The 23,438-nt window shown below is 40.0% G+C and overlaps 1 protein-coding gene across 2 annotated transcripts in view; it reads right to left on the bottom strand.

Annotated features, from left to right (window-relative positions):
- Nucleotides 1-23,438, bottom strand: part of prkar2aa (protein kinase, cAMP-dependent, regulatory, type II, alpha A) — a 41,594-nt gene that overhangs the window by 16,154 nt on the left and 2,002 nt on the right. The gene's annotated exons all lie outside the window — the stretch shown is intronic.

Below are 23,438 nucleotides of genomic sequence, written 5' to 3'. Positions count from 1 at the left end.
ACATTCAGATTGTTTTGGTATCTGCTTTTCCTACCTGTGCTCTCATTCTGTCTACCCACATATTAGTTTTTAATGTTAAACACAGGGTCAGAATTTACAACATGACAACTGCCAAATGAGGTACAACCTGGAAAGTGCCAAACACCAGCTAAATTTGTCGCTGGCAGATAATGATTTCCCTGCAGGCCACAGTACATTCTGACCATTAACCAATCAAATCAAAGCAAAACCATGGATCTATTAAACAAACTCCTAAATGACAGCCCTTTAGGCTGGCTCTGCACAAAGCACTGGCATGTACTCTCTCAGCTTCTCAGAAGACTGGATAGCTAACGTTAATCAACATTAGTTAACAGAGGAAACAGGAAGAGGATCCATTCTAAGCACTGAGTGCTTGAAGATGTTGAAGTTAACAGTGAATTACAGTCAACATGAGAGTGATACAAAACCAACATATGAGTGAGATATACATGTCTCACGAGTACAGATACAAGAGACACTTCAAATCAGTCTGAACAGTAGCATAATTCCTTGAGTGCATTTTTTTTCTGTTTACAATATATGTGATTAAACATGTTTCATGTTAGCATGATAAGTCCTAAGTCTAATAAGTCTAATTGCTCATATTGTCATTACTGTTGCTCACACTTATGTACTGATGTTCAATTAACATTTTAGGCACATTTTAGAAGACAGCTCAATCAGATGGCAAACACTGGAGATTGGAAAAACAATATGGAAAAGAATATTTGCATGTGGTGTACTGCATCATGAAATAAACTTGTTCAACTGTGAATTAAAAAAAAAAAAAAAACACTAGGCACAACATGGACACAGATAAAATTGATTAAAGATGAGTTTATCCTTCACCCTCCTTGACTGAGCTCACGAAGGTTCTGCACCCTTTCTGGATATTTTCATTCAGACCGGTCAATGCATCGGCAACCTACATGTAGAGGACCTCAACTTCTGTGTCAGGCCCTGTTTGGACCTGGTATTAAAATGTATCTTGGGTGATCCAATCACAAGTGGACAGCTCTAAGAACATCAGTTCACGCCCGGCCTTAAAATCTCTCCACATGCGTTTTGAGTGACCACTGGTGATTGGATCTCAATTCCTCGCTCTATATGCAAATAAACACGCACTTCATTTCCGTTTGCAAAGACCAGCTACACTGTTGTATTGAAATGGGGGGGGGGTGGCACCAATGCACTTCATGTGCATAAGAAATCAAAACAATGCAGACTGGGTCTATTCTTTGTTTCAGGCAAACCAAATTGCCCAAGATGCTTGACACACTCATAATGTATCTCTATGCACTTTTGAAATTTTTCAGACGTCATGGGCAAAGCCAGTTTACGAGATCTGAGAACCAACTGAACGAGTACGCAGAGGATGTCAGATGAGTAGGCGGTCCTTCGAAGTAGCCCAGGACACATTTGCTTATAGACTTCTAAAAGCTGTGGCCATATGTGGCCCAGAGCACCTCCAAATGTGATCTGAGGGATGAGATCCCCGAGACGCATGTTAATACCACGTGTGAACAGGGCAACAGTTTCAGTAGTGAAATCAGTATACCGTATCAGGAATATGGTGTAAGTAGTGGTAATACACTTCCATGAGTTCAACACTATTCTCGATTTCTCTAGCTCCCCCCTCTTTGTCATTTATTGTATACCTCGCCCCCTCAGCTGTCTCAAAGGAACCGACCTTCCTCCCCCATATTGCTCCTAAAGCATCATCGCTCTCTCTCCCTCCATCTTCTCTCTTGCATCTGACTCTAGATTGTTATTTTATCTGTTTAACCTCAAGACACAGATCAGTCCTTTGGAGTTGGTTGTAGGGAATTGTAACAAGATGGCTGATACAATACAGAGACTGAAGTGCATTGCCTGAAACACTAAGCTGTAAGTAAATAAACAGTTTATGACCAACAGCCAAATAGCGGTAGTTAACAGATACATGATATGATAGTTGTGTCACTTTCATTTTGATGTACTGTGGAGTATCATTTTGAGGTCTGTCTTTGATTGTAATGTCTTTTGTTGTTAATGAACCAATCTGACAACTGCCACAAATACATAATAAACTTCCAAAAGAATAATTAACAAAAAGTAGTCTCCTGTTTAATGATGGTGCATGTTAACAGTAGTTCAGCAGGCAGCTATCTTCTTTAGACTTCAGGCCCAGTGAAGAAATGCTATATATCTATATATGTAGCGCCAACATGAATGACCAACAATATCACAGCAATGACTCTAGCAATCAAACCAGAAACACCTCTACTTTTATTGCAATAACAGTTTGTATTTGAATGAAGACTGAACCAAAGCTTTGTCCCAAATACCAAACAAATCACCTATTTATACACAGCTTTCCTCCCATGTCTCTTGTTGTGGTCTATTCTAATGCTAGTCTAGCCAAGCAGTGTGGAGCCAAAAATATGGTTATTGTGCCTGGTAAATCACATTATATTGACATGTTTTCATGGCAGCACAAATGAGATTCAGCCAGTGCCTCTGCTACCAGATTACAGTTCTGGACCTGACCTCAACCACTGACCTTCGTGTCTCTGGAACACAAACGGAAATAAGAGTATATCAAAGGAAGAAAACAAATAAAGAAAAGAAATTCAAGACTGGTAGGATAGTGAAAATGCAGCTGCACAAAAAAAAGCAGTCCCATAAATCGGAAATAGCTAAAAATTTTCACGGGAAAATGAATGAGTCATGTGTCCTAAGCATCCCATTTAAACAAAAATCTCTTTTCCTCCTTCAGTGCAGAAAAATCTATTACACTATGTATTCTTTCACATGAACAAATTCTTGCTTCTTAACTGGCAGGTAATAAAAGGAAAAAAATAAAATAAAAACTATAGGGTTCTCTACACACAGCCGCCTAGCTAGCATCAACCGATGTCTGCATATGAGGCATTTAGGGGTCATCTGTAAATTGTAGCTACAGAAAATCACATGGGTTATACTTTCCCCTTCTACACTATACGAGTCTCTGTATGCACATCGGTCACAAACTGCGCCACCCACCACCACAAGTAAATTATAAACCTGTGGGAAACACTGCTCTTTCCTCATTTCCTGTTATCTCCCAAAGAAAATGGGGGAGAAGGAAAGGAATCAGGGAAAGAAGGAATCTTGTATCTTAAGAAAATGCTTAGCAGAAATCTAAAGTATAAAAAACATAATAAATGGAATGAAACGGGTAAAACAACCTTGGTCCTTTAAAGAGGTTCATTCACAGAAATGATGATAATACCACTTAGAAACATAATGAGAATTATCATTTCAGAGACCTCATTTTTACCCTCCCCAATTCCATTTTCATGTCTCCTTCGACACAGTCCCCCTCCCCTTTAAAACTCTATTATCTGCAACATAACCACCCACCAGGGGGACACATTCCAAACTGCTTAAAATGATTTGTTTTGATCCAAGTCAAACTCATGAAGAGGTCAGATCGCTGTGGGTAGCACAGCAAAAAGGCACAAAGACCAACAAAAACACACACACACACACACACACACACATAATCTACACATGCACCCAAACAAAGCAAGTCATTCATGGGAAACCAGAGCAATTGTGTTTCTTATTTATATTTGTTATGTGCGTACACCTTTACTTTACTGTAGGAGTTTGTTGTTTTGCTCTTCTTTTTTAAAGTCTTACATTACAGCTTCATTTTACACTTCACAGTTTATAGTTCTCAAGCTAACCACATATTATATAACTAGAGTGTTTGTGGGGAAATAAATAAAAGTCAAGAAGTCAACAAGGTGAACACCAGTGAATGAATTCAGTTTTCCTTGTGCAACTTGTTTTTGGGGGGCATTTTTAACCAAAAGCAGAAATAAACTAGCCTGATCAACACGTGTTCAATCCCAGTGTTCTAACCAATTTGAAAATGAATCATGTATTGTTTCCATCAGTCATGTAAAATGCAGTTTTGTCTGATAAGAGCAGGTGGACATAATAATAATAATGTGTGCGTGCACGTGCTTTTGTGTGTTTCAGTGTGTGGGTGTGTAAGTCTGAGTGTGCAATGTGTGAAGTGCTCTCCCTACAGTCATGTGGCTGGGGGGTGTTGGGGGTGGTGGTGATGGTGGCTGTATCAAGTGTACGACTGAAGTTGCCTTGGCAACCTGACACAAAGAAGATCTCATTGCCATAACAACACTACCCCCTTCACCCTCCCTCCTCCCCCTTCCCGGCCACCATCCACCCCCCCTTTCTCTATTCTGCTTGTAACAAGTGGCAGATCATCCCTCCTTCCCACCCTCTCCACCATTCTCTTTCTATCACTCTCCATCCCTCCCTATACACCCACTCACTGCCATAACGGCATTAACAGATGGAGAGAAGAGAGAAATAGAGGGGGAGAGAAAAGAAAGAGGGAAGGACATAGGGAGAATCCGAGGGGGAGAAACAAAAAGACAGACCAGAAGGGGTGACAGAGCGAGATCTCCTGCGACATGAAAAAATGGAATAGACAGACACAGTGAGGAAAAGGAGGGGAAAAAAAAGACAGGAAGCAAATGTCGATGTGATGAGTAGTAAGCTACTATATTTACCTGTTGATATAATAAATGAAAGGAGAGAGATTAAGAAAAAGAGACAGAAAGATAAACAGAAAGCAAACTGGCTAGAAATGTGTTATGTGTGTATATACAGAAAGAAAGGCAGATAAACAGTCACACGTAAGATAAGAGGATAAAAGGATGACTATAGCATGTGATAACTGGTGATTCAGAAAAAAAATGTTGAGAAACAAACACAAACGCAGAGAGAGAGAGTTAATCATTGAGGGAGAGAGGGGCAGAGAGAGAGAGAGAGAGAGAGAGAGAGAGAGAGAGAGAGAGAGAGAGAGAGAGAGAGCACTGAGTGAATAAGTGAATAAGGGAAAGAAGGGACCAATTCGTTGGTCCCTGCCTGGTGTTTTCCATTGATTCCTCTCACAGCCATTCTCAGTGTGTGACTTTCTGTCTGCTCGGTCCGTCAATACATCAGCCAGTTAGCCGGAGGGGAGACCAAAGCCTGATGTGGCCATTGTGCTTCAGAAATTTCAATATTTTACATTTTGCTATATTTATTGCTATATATTTTTGCATTAACTGGCTGGCTACAGAGTGGTCAGACTGCTAAGATGGATGAGACAGAGGAGAACAAACAAAGGAAAAGCTCATGACGGAGAGACATATCCAGAGACACAGTTAGTAAAGAGTAAATGAACCCTAACTTAAACTGCGGAAGCAACGGCTGCCTTTCAAGTGGGAGAGTTAAGGGAAAGAAGGCAACATAAACTCAATCTGGACAGGTCTGTTATTTGTCCGCCCACCTGTTGCTGCTCACACCTCCTGGCTTCCCTCTTACCACTCTGTTTCCTGGAATAGAAACAGTCAAATGCAGGAAAATTTTGGCTTTTAAAAGGACAAGTCTGTCCATTATATTAGCCACTTTGGCAGCAAGTCAACCACCATTTGGAGTCTTTAATTTATTCAACAGAATGAATTTGGCAGAATAAAATAGTGACAGGGGCTGGATCATGTTCGGGGATGGGTGTCCTACTGGCGATTTTTCAACCCAACACTGAAAATGGTCATGCAAACTATGAATGGTGCCTGACTATTCATTTGTTCCATTAAATGTTGAAGATTAAGCTGTTTTTCCCAGTTCTTAAATTTTAATATACACACACGCGGATGCTCTTGTCAGAACAATTCCTTTTAGACTGGAAATATCATAAGCATGAGCCTGTGAGGAGTAGAGGCTCTCTCCCTTGGCTTCAGCAGCTGACTCAGTGACATTTCTGTCACCTAAATGGCCAATTTGTGTCCATTTTGAGCATCAGGGGGCAGCTGACAAGTTCTCCAGTCATTTATTGTTCTTTCATCTTTCCTTGATTCTCAGACACAGTCTGGGGCACGGTGACAATCTTTATTTACTGAGAAATTTTAAATGTGTGTGCAAGCAATTAAGCACAATCTGCAAAGATCCAATCAGTTCTCGAGCTTTATACTTGTGAAATTTGTCCTTTTCAGCTTGTCTAGGTTTCATAGAAAATATTTTTAAAATACAGCCCCCTTGGTTAGCTTAGTGTTAAATAATGAAATGATTATTCAACAGACTGACCAACAGTCCATCCAACAGAATTCATTTTCTTTTAAATAATGAATCACCATTTTAGTCATTTATTCACTTATCGAGAAAAAAAACACTTGCTGGTCACAGTTTTACAAATGTTAAGCTTTGTTTGTCTCCATTTCTTAACATTAGAATTACTGAATACTTATTGGCTGCTGGTGAGATTAAGAGAACAATTTACAGGCATTCCTTTGTTCTCTTTTAACTTGTATTTTGGCGTGTTATGTTTAACATTTTAAAGATTAAATCATTCACTGAGTTACAGTAACACGCTCTCAATTCTCTCCCTTCCTCCAGCTTTTCACCGTTCTCTCCCCTCACCTACAGTATCTCTCCATTTTTCCCCCCTATTTCTCTTCCTCAGCAACAGCCCCCACCATCTGTTCCTCTTCTATCCTCCCACTCTGCCTCTCCATCTCTTTTTTTTTTTTTGCTCTCCCCTCAGCCTCTCTTCTCTCTACTTATATATCTTACTCTCTCCCTCTCCTCCTCTCAAGGCATGATTGATAACAGCAGGGTCAGATGTGGAGCAGGGAGCTTCCCTCACGTGTTGCCTCTCCTTCAAAGCTAGCAGCCTCGGATGTCACTCTCAGCCTCTGCTGGCATGCATTCACATTAACATATGCACATGGACACACACACACACACAGAGCGGCTCAATCATGCATGTTGATGCACATTAAAGTTGGTAGAGCCAAAAACATACATACAGTACAAGATATGAGAAGCTCATACAGACACTCACACACAAGGGAAACGCAAGATGTAAAACGTTTCAAGCTCAAAAGCAGACACAATAAAGCACATCATCAGCTCAAGTGTCCTACTACACACCCACATATACATAGAAATCCCTCCAGAATCATGGCTTCAAAATGAACACATGCAGCTTGTTCATGCAGAGAGGAATCTGTAGCTGTGTTTCCTCTACTATGCTAAACAGTGGCTGGTTGTGAAATGAACGTGATAGACCAAAAGAAAATAATTATTAATTTCCCCTCGGAACAGCACATAAAATTATTGTTGAAATTTGCAGCTGTTGCAGACTTAATTATGGCAACATTTTCAAAGATTCTGCATTGCCAGCAAGCTGATCAGTGCTTTACCTTCTGCCAGCTCTGAGTACTGTTTTTCCATCATCTGTAATCAATATATCTTTCATCTTTCCAAGTCTCTCTCTGCATTTTTTTTCTCTCTGTTTTTTTTTTCTCTCCCCAAGACTTACAAACATAAATCCTCCTCCTGCATGTCCTTCTCCCCAGAGAAGATATATGTTGCCTGGCTCTATATATCAGCAGTCAATGTGTGCTGAAGTGCTGACCTAAGCAGCACTAACTCCAGGCTCTACAGCTTATACTACAATACCAGGCTAATATGGAAATCTAATTAAAAACAAAAAAAACAAAAAAATAATGTCTGCACTACAGAAGTTTTATAGATTTGCAAACAACAGCACAATCACACATGCAGACTGTGAACTTGCATTATATGTCAAGATATGTGGGAGAGAAAGCAGAGGAGGGAGACAAATACACACCCGGCCTGATTCATAAACATTCACAACATTAGCATTATCTCTCTTATTGCTTTCTTTAAATGAGACTACCCACCCCTAAACAGATTTCACATGTATTCCTATATTCAGGTGTAGTAAATATGGACAAAATTAGCTTTCCAATAATTATCACCATAGTTAGTTAGAGGAAGCAGACAGCAGGTAATAACCCCAGTGACATCTTTTGGGTCGTTCTCGTTAAAATATGTAGTGCAAGGCAGGTATCAGGGCTGCTGACGTATCATGTCTGCTGGTTGCAGTGCGTCATACCAGACACAAATAATGAGTGTCAAACGACATGTCAATTATTGCCTCCAGCAAATTGGACAACAGTATTTTGTATAATATGAATGGGATAGTGTTTGCGGTGGAATTCTCCTGTATCATGATCAAAGGGAGGTAATGTGTATAATTAGTACTGGCTGTTTCATGCCAGCAGCTGTTTGTATCATATGAGAGTCAGCTGGGAAAAATGATGACGTATCATTGGAGTAGACGGTTAAGAAACACAAAATGTTAATGTGGTTGGCACTATAGAAGAGGTTACAGAAAGCAAGCTTCTGGTCTTATCTTCAGCAGTTCAAATCCTAAAACAAGCAGAGAAAATTATGGCAACTACTTTTAAGACAGTCTTAAGCAAGGCACAAAGTTCAATGGAACTATCTCAAAGACTGTGCTTGTGCTGAGTAGTTGGTTGTCAACTTCATATCAAAAGTTGTAGAGCTAGCTGACTGGCTTTGCATCAACCCACATTACCAAAGACTAATTTTTTAAATAACTGAGGTTTACCCCCATGGTTTTGTTTGCTGGAAGATAAGTAAGAAAAATGACTTGTATTTGTGGTGACAAATAAGTCAACCACAGACGAAAAAAAAAATTTAAATCAAGACTGCTCTGAAATTTGAGAGAGTTACAGAACCAAAATTTCAGGATAAGGCACTGTCATCAGCCAAAAGGCATTTTGACAAGTGCAAATACTACACAACCACACACATGAACCTTGAACAAACAGCTATTACACCTTTGACAAAAAAGTACTGTATGGCTCCCATCATGACACCTTTATGTTTTACAGAAGGCTAACAGTATGAACTGGTAGTGTTTAGTAGTCGAATAGATTTACATGTTATATGGTTATACTTTGCACTCCTTGCTATGTACTTTCAGATAAATTAATAGGCGTGAAGGACTCTCACTGTGGCACACACATGCATTAGCAGAAGCTAAGCATGACACGTGACGCATAAACAGGAGGATAACATACATGAGTTTAATTAGCAAGCTTGCTGTACCAATCCACAGTTTCTCAGCTCTGTGATTTACGGTAGTGAGAACCTGTCTGAATGTTGAATTTATTACACAGAAGTTGTAAACAGAGATATGTATTTACAAGATATCACCTACACTGGAGAAGGGAAATATATAAATATAGAAAAGTATAAACACACACATAAATAACATGTGCACTTAACATATCCCTAAATCATCAAAATACACAAGAGCATGCCCGCAAACCGTACATACAAACACACGCTTAGGGTTTCCTCTGTAACAGATGAATAACTGGGGTCCATTAGATTACTCAAAAAATAGCTTGTCTCTCTAATGGACCACTTTATTTTATTTTACCCTTTCTTGTCTTGACTTTTCATCTCCTCCATCATGCTGCCTTTTCCCATCAAACAAAGCTTTGCATACAGAAAAACACTTCCAAATTTTTCTATTACTCCTTCTCTTTGTGTTGCTCTTACAGCGCTCCCTTGCCTGTCCCTCTTTGTTTGTCCCTGTTCTCTTTCCATACAGTTTTGTGTTTGCTGTCTTGTTTGCTGTAACCATTGTGCATCTTTCTGTTGTCTGGTTGAGCCTGCCTCATTCTTTCTCTCCATCCTTGCCAAGAAAACAATCTCTCATCAGCTCTCACAGCCTATACCTCCCCTCTTCTATGTCATCAGGCTTCCTCTACCATTATTCTCACGCTCTGTACTGTTTCTGTTTCAGTCCGTTTCCCACCATGCAACTCCCTCCTCGCTCTCTTTACCTTTCCCATTATCTAACTCTGTCTATTTCCCTCCCACAAAAGTGTCTCTTGTTCTCTCTCTCTCTCTGTTTTGCTCTCTCGCTTTCCCCAATATCTGTCTCACTCCCTTTCCCACTATCTCAGCCTCCTCACCCTCTTCCTCTCTCTCTCTCTCTCTCTCTCTCTCTCTCTCTCTCTCTCTCCCCCTCTATCCACACTCCACAAGCCTTAGGCCCTTAAAAGGAAGTAGCCCTGTCAGGCTTATAGTTGCACTGGGGTTAACCCTTTCCCAGTATAACGTGGTTGGCTGATGCTACTTAACCCCTTTAAGCCTGACTTGCCCTGACGTGACTGTCGTCCTGTTTATCAACGTCTATACTTCAGCGTTTCAATGTGTCACAGAGGGAGACCAACTAACGATTATTTTCACTATCATTAATCTGAGTTATTTTCTCTATTCACTGATCAATAATTTTGTCTATAAAATGTCAGATTTGTAAAAAAATAAAAATAAAAATAATAATAGTTTTATTTGACCAACAGTTCAAAGCACTGTGACAGAAAAGCTTCAAATACTAACATTTAAGAAGGCAAAAACAATGAATGAATGTGTGGCGTTTTTACTCGAAAATAAAAATAACTAAAACGATTAATCAAAACTAAAAAAAAGGTGGCCCAAAATTTTCAAGTCAGTCTGAGTTACCGTAGTGACTGCCAGTGGTTTTCAACAGTTTTGGCTTGTTTTGGTTCAGGTGAGTGAGATAACCAAACAATGGGCTGAAAGCAGCTACAAGCTGTATTGAGCTGTTACATGAGATGTTGATTCTAAGTGGTATCTGCAGTAGCAGCAACCCTTCTATGTAAGAGAGTGAATCATTTATTTTAAATCTTAAATTAAAAAACAAAATCACTTAAAGTAGCATAAATGTAAGGAGGGGGGTGTGACAAGTAACTCAGCTTTCCTAAATAAATTATGCTTACTTCAATTATGCCCTTTGTAAATAACATAATCTGATTAAGGTGTTTACATGAGCAATCTAAGTTATCGTGCTATTCAAACAGAAATTCCACAGGTTGTACAGTTCACACATTATCAGTAATGAGGCTATTGTTTTATGCTTTGGTGACAGCAGTAATCACAGAACACGCATACATATGCCATTTAGCAGGGGCTTTTTCAAAGTATATTAGAGCATCATGAGAAAGTGCTAATTTAGTGTCCGTGGAAATCCCCCCATGACCCTAGCAGTGTTACTACTATGCTTTCCCCATTAAGTCATACAAGCCAGCAGTCATTGCAGAGAAAGAAGCATAAGTGATTGTTTTATGAATACCATGAGGGTGATGGTTTTCTATTTCTAGACACCACACATCAAACAAATCAAACAGGCATATAGGCAAGTAATGCTAAATGGAAGCAGGACTAGGCAGATTTCAGCGTCCACTTACTTTAGCGGTTACTTAACCCGTTAATTCCTGACCTGACCGTTCCACTTTCCTACAGGGGACATGCTGCTCTGAGAGTGAACCGATCAAGATCACAGTTAATTATCAAGTACAGATTGTGATTACTGCCTGTTCAGAAGAAAGATTGTTGATTTTCCTGTTTTAGCAAACAAATACCTAAAAGTGTTCTTAACTACTGAACATAATAAATATGAGTAAGTCATAATGCATTATTTCTGTTTATTTATTATTTATTTACAAAAAATTAATAAGAGATAACAATTAATGACAATATTGGAGATGCCAACCTAAACAATTGCCAACGTTAGATTGTGTATGGGTTGCTTTCCCAGACTTCTTTTCTCAGGGGGAGCAGTAAGCGGTTTCTTCTCACTGTCATTTTGCCTCCAAAAAAAAAAGAAAACATCTTGGAAGCATCACATTTGTGAAGAGAACTAGCAGGCACTGGCCATCACCAATGATTTCTCTGTGCTTACGTCAAAGCTGGTGCACTGTAATGCGAACTTGGGCCGTTGCCGGGGGGTACGTACAAACAAGCTCATATTTTAAATATGAGGCTATAGTTTCAAAATGCGAAAATACCCCACATCAGTTTAGCATTACAATGCAAATCCCGCACGTGTAGCACCCACCCTTGATGGCATAACTATCTTTGCTCAGGTTCCACCATGTTATCAGTGATGGCCTGCATGATTATAAACCTGCAGAACCTGAGGACTGTTACCTGTCGCCTGTAGAATGTGACACTGCAGAATGTGGGTGACAAGAATCACATTTTTTTACCTTATCTAGCACTGAGTTTATGAACGTAGCTGCTGAAGGTTTTCTGCAACATTTACAGTGTCAGACTCATCAAATGTCTCTAGCCCCAGGAGCTTGTTTCATTAAAAGATATTGCCTCTTTTGCCATGAGGATAACCTGGTAGAGATGGGCTTGTAATTATTGTGGAGACCTAACGCACAGTTTTAGAAATGAGACCCTGGAGACATGGACCAGTATTATCCCAGTAGCCTGGGATGTGGCAAGTCTTGCCGGTAGCAAAAGAAAACTAGAAGACATGAATAATTACAATGACTCAGGCCCCAACATCTGGGTCTAAAGCATCAACTTTCCACATGACAAGTACAGCAGTATGTTTTCATATCCCCAGGATGATGCTCAGTTTATTCATTTTGGTTTCCCACAACACACAAGTACAGCACAATTTCTGGCCTCAAGAAGCCCTGAGTGGTGGAAAAACATTAAAGTGTAAAATAACATTAGCGTCCAGCCTGCAGGTTGGACAGTGCAACATGCTCTCATCAACCACTGGGGTGTAACGTAAACAAGGTCAATCTGGTTTCCCATTATGTGACCATTTACAGTCACAAAAGAAGTACAAATCTCCACATTCTCAAGCCTATGTTTAGAGGTTGGTCATTAAACCCACTACCATTTGACTCTTTGTAGCACATGGGTACTACTTGCTGTGCCATGGAAACGAAGAATGTACCCTTAGATGCTTACTTTAAATCTGACTAATACTGCAGCCATAAAGAGATGTCACCAGATACTCAGGTCTAGTGAACAGGTCAAACCTGGTTTATTTCATGTTAATTATATTTCAAGTAACACAGTCTACTACAGGAAGGAAGGCAGTTAATACAATACATACAACTATAAATATACAGGCTGAACAGCAGGAACAAACAAGTGTCAAGCTTCTCTTGTTGTTTTCATCTCTTTCTCTCTCTCTCTCTCTCTCTCTCTCTCTCTCTCTGAATAACAACTTTATTCCTCACTGACAGACAGTAAACAGTGCAGCTGCCCTTTAAGAAGATAAATAATAAGAGGTTTGCACAAACACACATTATCACAACTGCAATACAAAGACAGCGATATGAAAGTCATATCAAGGCTATGCAAATATACTGATAAAGATACTTGTTATAGAGGGGAGGGCTGTGAACTACGAGTGACCTCCTGACTTTCTTTATCTCAATCGTGATTAGGCAAGGCCACTGCCTATCACTGTCACCTCCAGCAGCGATTGGCTGAGAGCAGTTTCAAGGCCAGTGGTTTCTATGGTGACCATGGATGTGCCAGTATAGGGCATCTACACAGTAAGTCCTAAATGAAGCTTGTTTTTTTTTTTGTTTTTTTTTTAAATCTAGCCTCTTCACTGTGTGGTCAATAGTGAAAATAGATTGGTTTTGGAACCTATCAGTATTTAGTGGGAAGAAACTCAATCAAAGTCCAATATAGGGTTCAATGACGTTCCATATGACCTAAACTGTGTATGAAGGTACTGCATGTGGAAATTCTGCACCATCTTATAAGAAAGCAACAAAGAAATTACAGAAATGGTGCAGAATTTATAAAATATACACCATTTTCACGTGTGCGCTCTACTGTTCAGTTCACAAGTCAGAATGATGTCTGAGGCAGGGTGTGATACAACCATCAGCTACACGCTGGTCTTTGTTCAGCTGTCTTCGCTAACAGCCAATTTGGCAGGAAACCAACCATCATCCCTTTTCTAAAACTCATACTAGCTGGAGGCTGGGAAACTCTTTTGTTCACTCCCCACAGTCACAAGTGAATATCAAAGTTCATTTATCACCCTGATCTAAGGTTACTCTGAACAGGTGAAGTCAAATAGCGAAGAAAAAAAAAAGACTAAACACCATGTTCCCTATATTATTGACTTAACCAAACATTTTTAACATTTTCCCAACATTTCTTTTAATGGAATCTGTATTTACAATTGGTTTCCTTAAAAGGATACTGGATATCTACACAGATGTAGGCTGATCTGACCAACCTGAACAGCCTTTTAATTAAGATTTTATCAACATTGTCACCTTAATGCAACTCATCTCACCATCCTGACCCATATTTGGAAAAGCTGTGATGCAGTCTGCTGCACAAGGCTGGGTTTCTAGGAAGCTAGAAAATAAAGTGTTAAATTGGAATTGATCGATCACATTTCTCTTCACCAAGAAATCCAATGCATGATCATGCTTTGCTGTGCAGACACTTGAGACATGGATGACCACAGCTGGCCAGAGTGTCTGGCTGTCTGTTTAATTCTCAGTGCCTGTAAGCTTGACCGACTCCCAACCAACCTATGCACCTGAGGCCTGTCTCTCACCTGTCTGTCTACATGTCTTTCTCCCACTCTATGAAGTAAACAGTTGGCTATCAAGGCAGGTAAAGAAGGATTCCAAAAATCAACAGCATCTTTTAACAGTTTATTAGACAGACATATTTTCCAGAATACCTCTAAATGATACCTAGACCCTGTCTGCCAAAGTGGCTGAATGGGTAGACCACAGGTGAATTCAAAATTTAACTGCATTTGGCTGGTCTTTAATGTTGGCTCAAACCCACTAGTTTCTCTCTCATTCATTCTCTTCTTCTCATTCATGTTTTCCTTCTTTCTCTACACTTCTCCCCCTTGTTAATTCTCTCTTTCTTATCATGCCAAAGACGGTTCTGCTAAACCGCCCTAATAACCCCTTCTCCCTCTAAGCCATCTTGTCTAATGAGATTGCGCCTGTACATCGAGACCAACGCATGCAGAGCGAGGGAGACAGGGGGATTGAGAGAATGAGAGAGTAGGTTTAGAAAGAAATAGGATGAAAGAGTGGTGGCTTATATACAACAGCAGACCGGCAGAGAGACAGGTGGAAAACAACGATGTGGTCATCAGTGCTCTGGGATGGTACAGATCTAAACGTGTCCAAACACTGAGTCTGGAATAAAGCAACTAGGAACGTGCAAGGATGTGACAGAGGAAAGGACAGAGAGAGAAAATTATGATATGATAACCAACCTAATGTTACTGTGACCTGTTTTCACAATTGTTTCTTGTGCAAGTGTCTACTTAGGCAGAAAATTATATAAATGAATGCTAGGTAACCCACTAATCCCAAAACCTTGTTCAATTCACTCTTATCTCACATTGCTAGGTTGGGAAACGCTGACAAACAAAAACCGTGGGTGCTGGGTTTACCTACTCTTATAGCCACTATGTTGAGAAACAAGCTATTGTTTAATTTAAAACAATCTGGTGGCTTGATAAAGCACGATACAGGGCTGATAAATTTTTGAATCCAATCACTGGCTATATTTATGTTGCCTGCAATGATTCAACTATTGATCTTGTCGTAAATGGCCTTATTTGTAAGCTGTATACATGGCTTTCTTACAGAACTAGTCCATTCATATTCATGCACACAGCCCTAAGAATGAGGCCACCATCTCCACATTAAGTACGGACCAGAAAATGGAATGCAAATAACTTGCCATGCCATTTGTCAAATAGGAAAGTTAAAAAAAAGAATAAGCTGAGGATCCTAAACTTAGGCCTGAAGTTGTCATTACAGCCCTCTGAAGCGAGTTTGGACCCATACTGATTGCGGGAGAACTGATTCCCACGTCCCACTCCCAGCCCAGCTCTCCTTCCTCCTCTCTCTGTCATATGCTGTTTTGTGCTTCTTCTTTTTCATTCTCTGTTCATCTCTACATCTCCCTCCCTAAATCTGCTCCTGTCCCATGCCCTTCTCGCTTCTTCCTCTCTGTGCTCCCTCCTTCTCTCCTGAGAGAAGCATCAATACATGGGGATACTTTCAGTACCAGTACTGTAGAAGTATTATATCAGCCCAGTGTCAGTTTAACTACCAATATTTGGCCAATAGTAACATTAGAATTTTTGTAATCCTATCTCCTAAAAAATTGCAAATTGCCTCCTTTGGTAATAGCCAATATGATGAAATTCAGCCTTAAAATACTGGAGTTTAATGTCAGCATAATAAAATCTTATACCATCTCTCTTCACAAGAACATTTTCCACTGTGACCCCTCGAGCACCATATCTCCCATCCCCCAAAACCAAAAATGTCCCTCTGTTTTTTCACTCCTTCCCTCTGTACAGAGGGGAACAGGGGGTCAGTTTGGGTCCACGGCCACTGAGTGTTTCTCTTTAAACATCGCCCACTAGCACAAGGCTTTGATGCAGAACTCTTTGCTGCCTCTTGTTTAAACACATAAACATTAAAGCTGCAGACAGCCATCTGAATGTAGTATTGGACGTATGTTTTCTTTACAATCCAGGAATCTCCTCAAATAAACTAAACTCTGATCCCTAACATTTTTCTCAAGCAATTTTGTCCTTACAGATGCCTGTATAACGTTTCACTTGTAAAGGAATAAGAAATTCAGAGGAGATATGATTGTCTAAGTGAATGAGACATGTGGCTTTTATCTCTTGTTCCTGTTTTTGCCAACTAGAAATGCTGTCTGAGGTGAGACATAACTTGTAATGGCTTGTACATTCTCCATAACAACAGAGAGAAATGAAGTTAACACTTGGAGCAGGAGGTTAACAAATAAACAGAAATGTTTTGAATTATGTCCATTTACTGAAAGCCCTTTGCAGAAATCAATCAGAACTTCATCTGTTTCTATAGGTGGTGTGTCAGTGAAGGCTTTAAATGGACTGGTGAGGGAGAGGTCTGTCTCAGACAACTGTATGACCTAGAGAGAGAGTCTGTGCTGAAGTAAGGGGGGAGCATGTGAACTCTAAACAGGAGCACCAGCCTTCAGCAGTGACTACACAGGATGTACAGTCACTGGGTAAAGGCTGCCAACCCCCTCCATTTCCTCATTTTCTGCAGTGCCACTAAAGATGGCTTGAGGAACGAGAATGAGGAAGTACCAAAGTTCATATGATGTCTATCGGTGTAAGCAAGCCAGGTTATTCCACAGTCTGCTCTGTAACAGCTTCATCTATGTTTTCTCCTTTCTCATGATGGGGTCTGTCCTTCTTTTTCTTATTTTTATATCGATTTCAATATGTTCATTCATAGGCTCAGAGGTTCGTATGTATTTTCCTTTTCCCTTTCTTCCAATATTGTCTCTCTGTACTCTTGCAGAGGAAGACTGGTTAGCTTCTATGGCAGTCTAATAGAATCTTAATGACAAACAAAGAAACAAATACAATGCTCTGTTTGCATCCCTTTGTCAACCACAAAAATGTCCTAGTGGATACACAGACATGCCATCTAACATGGTGATCAGATAAAGATGGCTAAAGGATGACAGACACAGGCTTTTCTTGTTTCAAATGTATTTCAAAATACATTTCCCCAACTGCTGTGTTGCGCTGTTTCTAAGTTGTTCTGTGGTATCTAAACTGCACTATACAAAGTGCATCCCTACTCATCACTATTAATGTTTTCTACCACTGGTCTCATTTTAATAACTTGATATAAACACAGAAAGGGATATGAACAAATTATCCAAAGATCAAACAGTCATGCTCAGAGACTGGATGCAGAAAAAACAGAAACACAACAGAAAAAGATAAAAAGGGAGGTAGAGAAACAGACACACAGAAAGATAGAGAGGTAAGGCTACAGAGAGATTTTAAGAAAGACACTCAAAAGATAAGAAAGGCAAAGAAGGGAGGCAGTAGGCAGGTAGGCAAGGAGATAGACAAACCAGCTGACTGGGTTTCAAAACAATGACGCAAAAACAAAACGGCAAACAAGACAGTTCAATAGAGACAATGATCAACAGGTAGATTTAAACAGAGATACTGGTGCTTTGGCAAAGGCAAAAAAATATAAGGATACAAACACATGAAGAGAGCAAGACACAGAGTCCAGTTAACAAATATGGAGGTAAGACAGCCAACTGGGCAGAGCCGAAATGAGCGGCATATTTGTCTGACTTTTCTGTTGGTGATAAATATAAGCACAAGCTGGAAAAAGACAGACAAGACCTGAAGAGACAAGTCAGGAAGAGAGAGAGTTACTGTATTAAAAAACAGTCAGACAGCCAGACTGAGTAGTATGAGCCGTCTGAGGGCTTTTCCACTTAGCGGTGTCAGTCAGCCAGTCCAGCAGGTCTCTGTAGGGATGCTAGGCTGCATTAGATTTGCCTGCAAGCTAAAAGCACGCTGGACACACACTGCAGCCTGCTAATCAGGTCACCTGTTGCACAACACTGCATTGAGAAAAGCCACACACGCACACACACACCTATACAGACATGCAAATGTGCACACTCTGTGATGTGCATTTATGCACGCATGTGTTCCCTTTCACTCTTTATCGCTTCTACAAACACACACACAAAGGCCCCTGCAGCATAATGAATGCGGACATCTCAGCTCTGCTTGTTGCACTAATTACCAGGGCCTATAGGGGTTGAGTGCAATGTCCATTTATCGCACACAAGTGAAAGGAAAATGTCACAAAGCAAAACTGAACCCAAAAAAAGGGTTCAGAGTAAAGAACTGAACGGCCCAAATGTGTGAATTAGAAGAGAAAAGGTGCTCATGAGAGAAAAATATATGGCTCTCTCTGCCCTTTCTGGACACAGATAGAGAACAGCAGAACCATACGGGGTAAGGGGAGGGACAGAAAGAGGGAGTCAGGGTGACAGAAACCAAATAGGAGAGAACAACAATGAGGAGGAGGTGACAGAGCGAGGGAGGAGACAGAAAGAGGTCAGAGAGGCAGAATTTCAGCATGTTGTGTGTGATCATGCCCCGAGGTACATTAACCCCAGGCTTTAACAACAACTAGGCATGCAAGAAATATATTTGTCTGCTCCACACACAAAAACACACTGTGGTCTGCATACACAGGATGTGTTCACACGGTTGCTGGCACATACAGTCTGCACAGACTCGTAAATTTTGGGCTGCTGGTGGACCCTCACAAGCATGGGTAGATGACAAATCTGTCATCACGTGGACCCTTGTGGCCATGTGGACTCAGAAACTATAAATAAAGCTTCAGAGTGCACATACAGCAGCATGATACTGTCACGTTGATGATGGTGGACACAACTAAACACACTGGTTTCTCAAAACTGATCAAATCAACAAGAGTAATCTAAAAAATAATTTGATATATCAAAGTCACTCTTGCTGATTTGGTACAGTAAGTATTTCAGAGTAAAGCTTTGCAGACAGAGGTTTCCAGAATAGCATTTTTGGTATGTAAACCCATATGCAAAGGAATTTAAGACTGAGGGTTATTGTAGGTAACTAAGTGATTAAATTAACTAAATTAGTTGAAACAGAAAATAACTATTTTTAAAATATTATCATTATTTTATAACTTCTCCAGGCCTTGCAGACACCCTGCTTAGAAAGGTGTCTATGATTCAGGGCCATTTTCAAGGATATAGTTGACTTTGGTTGTATTCACAGAGCAATGGATATTATGTCATAATTTGTGCATGTCTGTGTTTAACATCAAGAGAAGAACGTCAGTCCAAAAAGAACACTGACTATCTGGGAAAATTTGCACTTACTGGTGCAAGGGGCCTGCTGCAATGAAAAGGAAACACTGTACTAGCTTCTGTTGATGTTCTGAGCTTTCCCAAGACCTCTACCGGTGCTTATAAATAATCAACACAACACACAGGTAGGCTTCTGAAAATACAGACTGATGCTTTTCATGAAGAAGGAAACTGCACTAAAAAAAAATACATTATTTTGGAGGTAAATCTGCCAACATTCCTTGATTAATAAAGTTAGGTGAAACGTCCCATTAATCTGTGGTAAAAACTGCGCTGTCCAGGATGAATAAAAGCTAATCCTGAAGTCTGCTATGTGTCCAGGTGACTTTGTCATCCACCTACAAAGCGTTGCTATGTTCTGTTAAAAGTTAGCACAGGCTGGTTTTTTCCCCTCTCAGTCTCTCTCTTTCCTCAATCACTTTTTCATATAGCCGTTGCTTTATCCCTGCTGTCTTTCTTATAAAAACACATTTAATTCATTTCTATTATCATCCCTGGGACTCAACTGTCCCTCCATCCATCTTTTAATAAAAAGCCCCACTCCTTTCAGTCACAGAGGCATCCATTCACCCCCTCCTGTTTCTCTTAGTGAATATGCACTGCCAGATTGACACTAGACAGGCCAACTCAAAAGGGGAAAAAAAACAACATGCACATATTAGGAAGACCTCCCTTGTATTGCACACCTTTTGTATAAAGCCTGTACTTCCCTTCATCTACTCCTCCCCTTTATTACTGGAATGAAATGTAAATCCATTTAAAGAAGACAGCAGGTGATCCTGATATTTAGCACTAAGTTTTAGACCAGCTACATTTCTTCTTAAATTTCTTAGCAAAGCCTATATTTCAGTCTCAGTCACCTAAGACTAAAATATGGGAGAACTGAGTTTATTTTGATTCGTCACTCTACCATTTCTTTACAGAAGCTCTGCATCAACACTGAAAGGGTTACTTAAAAATCTTTTGCTCATCATCACCAGATATGATGGAGGTGCAACAGTTTGTGTTCAAAACAATATCTGCTTTTGTTAAGCAGCTTAGGCCTGTGTAGTGATCCTGCTATGGATTTAGGCTGCAAGAGTCAGGGAAACAAAGCATGTAAAATCGGACGTCATGTTTTAGGAGTATACTGTAGTGTCCATGGGAATACATAACCAGTTATCTAGTTCATTTACATTTTAGGCGTTTAGCCGGCACACTCATACACAGCGATTTCCTGCAGCAAATGAAAGGTTAAGAGCACACTAGTGAATCATCATAACTCTAAGTAGCCTAATAAAAGAAAAAAAAAATCAAGAATTTTTACATACAACTGAAACATCAGATATGGATCATGTTCATGTTACACAACAGACATTTCACCTTGATGCCCTGTAGACCTTTTTTTTTCAGTCCAATAAAAAGTCCAATAAACCTACCTCTTCATTACAGAAAGCTGCTCAATACAAATTTCACAATAGCCATATTTCTTAATTAAGGGGTCAATACCCAAAATGAGACATTGGCCTACTTCCTGTGGGTCACTGCATTACAGAAGCAGTCATATGTTTTAATGAGTTCTGCTCTAAATGTGAGAAAATTACTTTTTCTCAAGTCTTCAGCTGAACTATTTTCCAAACCTTGAAAGGAGTCTATCAAAGTCAGGTCTTAGAGTAACTGCTAGATCTTGACACCACAGTACTGATACAACATGTGAAACAATATATTATATTCGAAAAGAAAATTTTTCTTCTTCTAGTATTTATGTTTTTTTCTAACAGAATATAACAGCAGAGAAAGAAAAGTGATGACATCCATCACCAACTGGACTCAAACCAGGGATGTTGTGATTACATGGTCAGCGTCTCAAAACCCCTGGCCACCAGAAACCTGTAAAACTGTATTACTGACATGCTTCAGGTTTAGTTGCATTTTGATTTACAGCCTTTTCATTCTACCATTTATGGTCCTAGAACTGTGTCTGTATTATTTTATTGTTTGTAGATTGTACAGCGCTGCAAGGGTAGCAACTAATATAACCAAGCTGGTTAAGTGTCACCTGTGGAAATAACTAAGAATATCCATGTCTGTTTTGCAATCCTGAGTTTAAAAAGTTATCTTGGTCTTTTCTGCACAAGCTCTAACTGTTTTGGAGCATCTCCTGTTGAACTGGTGGCATGATAGTACCCTTTATACCTATAGGCTACAACAGCGGTCAGGCAAGAGCACATGATGTCGTTCACTATACAGGCCTGTGTTCTTCCCTTCAGAAACGAATGCCTTGGAGGAGAGTACACAAGCCTGGCTGGATAATCTAATGTCATGGATGTCATGTGTATGACCCACAGCATCTAGGCAAAAGCTTTTCCCCAGAGGACAACAGTATCAGATCCCTTTCCTTTATCACCACCTTGTATGTGGAGTAGAAAATGTCCAACAACTGATCACTAATCAGAATGCACAAGGAAGAATTACTCCATGCCGTCACTAGGCTGGAATGGGTGGGTGTGAAATCCAAGTCATAGCACATCTGTTTGCTTTCACAAGTACGCGCTTAACATGCACATACACTCAGACACACACACACAAAGGCAACATGTGCATGCACACACTTACACACACTGCTCCCTCAGCTGAGGTCCCAGCTGTTTGACAGGAGCCAAACCCCGCTTGTGTGAGCATAAAAACAGAAACTGTAATCCCCCGTTTACCCTGAGCCAGCTTGTACCAATCTACGGTAGATGAAGGTTGGCCAATATTACAGCATTTGCATGTGGGGCATAATAAATATGGTTAACCTATAAACGATAAGGAGTAAAACTGGAACTTGTGTTTAAAACAACAAATGCAATTCAGGTCCCAGGAAAATGAAAAGTCTGATGAATTCCGAAATTCACAAGGCTGTTTACTATTTCACCCTGCAACTAAATTTTATACTCCACCAGAGTTGTAATACCTGCCAACAATACTGACAAGAGACACACCATGGGGCCATAATCATTACTTTAGATGCATTTGGATTGTGTTAATTTGGCATTTCTACACACACACAAAGCATTGGGAAGTTCAGTCACTAACTCAAAAATGTTACTTGCACAGTTTTAGAAAATAAAGCTACAGCAGCTTCAACAGCGGATCAACTCATTGAGAAAACACAGAACCCTCATTCACAAGGTAACAAGCCCCTGGCTCCACAGCACACGGATGTGATCTAGGCCACGCTGCTCTCAGTAGCATAGAGGAGAGCTGAGCTATGGAGCAGCTTACATCTTCTGCCAGTCTGTCAAACACAGGGGGACTGATGCGAAAGAGGCATGGCATCGCTTCTGCTGAAAGTAACATACTGTGTGGGACCTTGATAGTTAGAGCTACAAAGCAAAGGTTGTGCAGTACATGAACTCCTAAATTCAATCATGAAAATAAACTGTTGCCATAAAACAGACCTACATGTTTCACCATGAATTTTATTTTTAGAAATTCCAGCTCCAGTTGTACACGTGAGCTGATTTAACTTTCTGAGCACATCTTGCTTTTATATCAACTTATATAGATATATAGATATCAATCGTCTAAAAATGGTAAAGACAGGCTGCTTGCTGATAGTCACTGTAGAAATACTATTTCTAACAGTGTATCTGCAGGTTGCATCTTGTTATTTTTCACTGCTTGCTACTGTAGAATATAGTGCAGCACCTTTTCAGTTTAGCTGAAGGGTAAAACGTGTAAAGCTTTCATGAGTTTTGCATAGCCAGGGAATAATATTCACTTGCATTTGCCCTGCAAAAATGTAATTTTTTCCAGTTTCTGAAAATATTTGACGAGAAAGATACAGTTGACGAAATGAGAGCTTCTATGACCTTGAAACTTTGCTGTTCAAATGAATAACAAAAAATACTGTTTCAGATCCTCACAGCCTGACAGAAAATGAGAATGGAGTAGGCTTAGATTAGATGGGTGGC

The sequence above is a fragment of the Toxotes jaculatrix genome, chromosome 2, assembly GCF_017976425.1.
Source record: "Toxotes jaculatrix isolate fToxJac2 chromosome 2, fToxJac2.pri, whole genome shotgun sequence".
NCBI lineage: Eukaryota > Metazoa > Chordata > Actinopteri > Toxotidae > Toxotes > Toxotes jaculatrix.
The sequence above is the reverse complement of the archived record's forward strand: the minus strand, read 5'-3'. Positions and strand labels throughout refer to the sequence as shown.